Source organism: Peromyscus maniculatus, chromosome 5 (genome assembly GCF_049852395.1).
Source record: "Peromyscus maniculatus bairdii isolate BWxNUB_F1_BW_parent chromosome 5, HU_Pman_BW_mat_3.1, whole genome shotgun sequence".
In the NCBI taxonomy this organism is placed as follows: Eukaryota; Metazoa; Chordata; class Mammalia; order Rodentia; family Cricetidae; genus Peromyscus; species Peromyscus maniculatus.
The window spans coordinates 132,960,909-132,965,790 of record NC_134856.1 but is presented as its reverse complement, the minus strand read 5'-3'; the positions used below and the strand labels follow the sequence as shown (position 1 = coordinate 132,965,790).

The 4,882-nt window shown below is 45.2% G+C and overlaps 1 long non-coding RNA gene across 1 annotated transcript; it reads right to left on the bottom strand.

Moving 5' to 3' along the window:
• Window positions 1-220: 220 nt before the first annotated feature.
• LOC143273208 (uncharacterized) lies at window positions 221-4,129 on the bottom strand. The gene is made up of 3 exons (XR_013051104.1): window positions 3,901-4,129; window positions 3,256-3,389; window positions 221-978 (listed from the first exon to the last, which is right to left on the bottom strand). It is a non-coding gene; the product is annotated as an uncharacterized LOC143273208 (long non-coding RNA).
• Between the last annotated feature and the right edge of the window lie 753 nt (window positions 4,130-4,882).

Genomic DNA, 4,882 nt, shown 5'->3' with positions numbered 1-4,882 from the left:
CTAGTTTCAGGCTGACTTTGTCCCATTGTGTGATAGCTTTCTGCTGACTCTGCTCCATTTTTTCCTTTGCAAACTGTATGTGAGAGCTATGAGGAGCTGTATTTCTAAATAAACTTGCTTGTATGAGCCATTAGCTTGTACAAGACCTCCTGATCCTAAACTTTCCTGTCTTCTTTATTTCCTCATCCCCTGGTCCTCCTCCTCAGGACCCTGCTGTGGGATAGTCTGTATGTCAAATTGCTCTGATTGGTCAATAAATAAAACACTGATTGGCCAGTAGCCAGGCAGGAAGTAGGTGGGACAAGGAGAGAGGAGAATTCTGAAAAGCAGAAGGCTGAGGCAGGGAGACACTGCCAGCTGCCGCCATGACCAGCAGCATGTGAAGATGCCGGTAAGCCACCAGCCATGTGGCAAGGTATAGATTTATGGAAATGGATTAATTTAAGCTATAAGAACAGTTAGCAAGAAGCCTGCCAAGGCCATACAGTTTGTAAACAATATAAGTCTCTGTGTTTACTTGGTTGGGTCTGAGCGGCTGTGGGACTGGCGGGTGACAAAGATTTGTCCTGACTGTGGGCAAGGCAGGAAAACTCTAGCTACAGGACCCTGTCACTGAAGAATGGCCTGCTGGTCCAGGCCACTGTTCTGTGCTACCCATGGATGCTGAAGAATGATGTGTGGCACCTCTGGTAGAGGGAGAGAGTCTGACTCTTGAAACATGGGTCAGGCACATGTCTTCCTCGGGGTTAGAACTAGCAAGAGAAAAGAACTTCCATGAGCTAGGGAAGGTGGAGATGAAGACAGGTCCTGAGTGATTGTCTGGGAACTGTGAGTGGGGAGCTGGAAGTTTCGAGGGTGCAGATGGCTCCCTGTGAGTCTCAGGACACACACTGGTCACGGTGCTGGAGGCCGCTGTTAGTAGATGGTGCTTCTGTGACCATCGCTGACCCTGGCGTTGGACTTCAGTGAGACTGCATTCTGAAAAGTGATTAGGATAGAGCTCTTCAGTGTACTGTCCAGATGTGAACTGCCGGTGACAACGGTCACTTGGGGGACTTAGAACCAGGGCAATCACAGCACACGTAAGGAACAGTCAGCACGTGTCACTGGGACTCTCTAAGTCATAGAATTTCTCATTAACCAGTTATGACTCCTCATGAAAGAAGTAAAACACAGAAGATCTCAGGAATGAAGTTAGAAGCTTAAGAAAAAAGAAAAGAAACTCCTAGAATTAAAAAAAAAAATGTGACCAACAAAACCATCATTGAGAAATTTGAGTGGAGAAAGAAAGGGAGAGAATCAGTGACCATTAACACAAGTGAGTTTGATTCATCCAATTTAAAGAACAGAGAGAAAATAGAGTATAAAAACAAGTAAATAAAAGAACGTCGTTTTGTAGCAAGCGCCTGTGGCCCAGTGACCCTACAAAAAGAAATACTGTGCTGTAGTAAGGACTGGTGGCCCAGGAGCCGAGCAGCAATAACAAAAAACAAACATTTTGTTAGCAGAGACTCTGAGTGGGAAGAAAAAATGAAAAATACTCTGAAAACTAATGGCTAGAATCCCTCCAAATTTAGAAATCCATAAATATGGGATTGAGAGGTCAAGGGAAGCACATGGGCTGTGTGCTTAAAGAAATTCAGAAAACGCAGCCATCACCATGATCTGAAAGCTATAGATGAAGCGAAGACCCGGGAAGGCCACTAATGAGACAGGACACAGACGACAGGCTGCCTCCCAGGGACCACTGACCCACATGTCAACCCAGGAGCTGAGAAGGAGAAAATGGTACTCCCTCTTTTTTTTTTTTTTTTTTTTTTGGTTTTTTTCGAGATAGGGTTTCCCTGTGTAGCTTTGCGCCTTTCTTGGAACTCACTTGTAGACCAGGCTGGCCTCGAACTCACAGAGATCTGCCTGCCTCTGCTTCCCGAGTGCTGGGATTAAAGGCGCCACCACCGCCCGGCTTTCTCCCTCAAGTTTTGAAGGAAATCGATGGCTGACTATGAATTTTAGACCTGTATGAAATGCCCTTTGGGAGGTTGCAGAGGTGGGTTAGCATTGAAAGTGCTTGCTGCTATTGCTGAAGGACCCAGGTTCGATTCCCAGCACCCATATGATGGAGTAGCTCACAAATGCCTGTAATGCCAGCTCTGTCTGTAACGCCTCATGCTCTCTTTGACCTCTGAGGGCTCCCACAGGCATGTGAACATTTGCACACACACAATGCAGATATGCACATCTACACATACACGATGCTATCATATGTGTAAATAGTGTGAGAGATGCAGGTTGACAATTAGCACTAGCCATCAAATTCACCACTAGAGGAGGGATATGAGACCCTCACTCTTCCTGGGGAGTTCTACAAGTTTCCATCTAGTCCCCTATCCCCTTCTTTCTGAGAGGGCAGAGATCTACATCCAGTGTCTTTTTCGATCACTCTCCACCTTACCTTTTGTAAAATAATAATAATAATAATAATAATAATAATAATAATAATAATAATTTATTTAACTTTTTATTTTATGTGCACTGGTGTGAAGCATCAGATCTTCTGGAGCTGGAGTTACAGATGGTTGTGAGCTGCCATGTATGTGCTGGGAATTGAACCCGGGTCCTCTGGAAGAGCAGCCAGTGCTTTTAACCATTGAGGCATCTCTCCAGTCCTTCCACCCTACCTTTAGAGTCTCTCACTGAACCCAGTCTTCACCGAGTGACCAGACTGGCTGGTCAGCAAGCTGTCGGGGTCCCCTTTGTCTGCTCATCTGTACCAGTGTCACAGGCACACACCACCACGCCCAGTCCTGACACCTGTCCATCAGGGACTCTCCGCATCCAGGCATCTCCACAACCTCCCCTAACACGAGTATGTCTTAAAGGAAAGAGTAAGTAACATATCTTTGGTGTGTGTAAGTATGTGAGTTAGTGGTGTTTTTAGATAAAAAAAACAACCAGACACAAACTAAAACCAAAACCCCACCAGCTCTGTGTGGGACATGCTCAGACAAGGGTGAATCATAAGGAGACAAGATTCGAGGATAATAAAACACCTCTGGCATTTTAACTCCTCCCTGAAGCGTAAATCCTAGCACCTGTACTTTTTACTGCAGAGTGGGTTTTTATAAAGATGCTTGGGGCTGTCCTAATAAAAATAGTTGGAAATGATGTGTAAGATCTTTTTTTTTTTTTTCAGAAAGGAAAGGTGTCTGCCAGATAGAGCAAAGAAGCAAAAGACCGTCTTATTTCCTCACTCACCTTTCTCCTCCTACTTCATATGCAGCCTGTGAATGTTCGGCAGAACACCAACACATTCCAGGCTTCCTTCCTAACTCAGGCGGCGCCATCTGTAGGCTGCAGCAACACCAGTATCTTCAAAATGGACTTGATTCCTATTTTCACAAGGCAAGAGAGACAGTTCCCTGTGGATGCTTTATACAATTCACCTTGACTTTTTCAAAAACAAGAGGACTGCTGTAGATGCATTCATTTGAACAGACAGCCTTTCCTCATGCCCCTCTCCCCCAGCGCTAGCCTTGCCCACCTCTGCCATTTCCTAATCCTTATGTCCTGGCTTTTGTACATCAGGTACATAAAATCCTACAGAATGTTCCCCAGTCGGCTCTAGATTCACCTATGGATTTATGCATTTCTGCACTCTGCTTAACTCTGAGTAGAAGTATTTTCTTCTTTTTAAGTGTGTGTGTGTGTGTGTGTGTGTGTGCATGTGTGTATATGTATATGTATGTGTGTGTATACATGTGGACCTGAAGACAACTTCAGCTGTCATCCTCAGATGCTGTCTGTCTGTCCACCTTGCTTTTTGACAGACTCTCATCGACTTGCCCCTAGGCTGGGCTGATTGGCCAGTGAGCCCCAGGGATCCGCCCTTCTCATACTCACAAAGCCGGGACTCCATCGACTGAACTGTCTCCTTAGGTCTGGAGGCCCTTGTCTGTGCAGTCACAAGAGCCGCTTCCAATGTTTCCAACCTCCACAAGAGAATGCTGCTTCTATGGACTTCTACACACCCCTCTCTGAGTAGAATGGAATGAAAATGGAAGTTTTCATCTCTCTTGGAAAACAGCTAAAATGGCATCTTTGGGTCCTGTAGTGAGTGTCTTTATAAGAAATTTCTAGACCGTGCTCTGCAATTCCTGGACCATTTAGTAATCACAGCACCACTGTACTGCCTGCGAATGAGAATTGCTGGAAAGAAGCCATCTTCAAACACCGAAGAAAACTTCAGTGGCTACAGGGAATTTGGAAGGTTGCTGATCCCACAGCCTAACCACAAATTCTCTCCAGCTAACTTTGCCCCCCTAAAAAGCTATTCTTTGCCCGCTCTGTAGCATATCTGCATCCTGATAAACAGAAACCTTTAGAATGTGTTAGAATAACAGAAGCTCTTCTCCACCAGAGGCAGGGCTAGAATGCTACCCCATAGCATCCAAGACTGAGACTCTTCCCCCTGCTGTAACTGACTACTTAATGCTTCTGCTAATGAATTTTCAAAGTTGCCTCCATTTCTGACTTTCTTTGTTATATTAAAGCTCCATGAACCCACTTCCGTGTTGGAAGTGGGGTAACCTAAACCTGTGTTTTCCCAGGCCTTAGTCACTCAATTCTGGCTCCAGAATAAAGCATCTCATATTCCCTTTGAAGTGAGAGCAGTGTTTTTTGCAACAGCATGCCAAATTCCAAGGCTCCCGAGCTGGTAAATGTACAGTTCATGGGCTTTCCTGGATAGAGAGGAAGGCTGGAGCAGGGCCCTTCTTGGTGCAGCTGGTTGGGAACAACTTTGCCTTGAAGTTACAGAAATTTTGGTTGTGATCTAATTAGTTAAAAATGGTGAAGGGTAGAGAGATGATGAGCCAGCTCCATT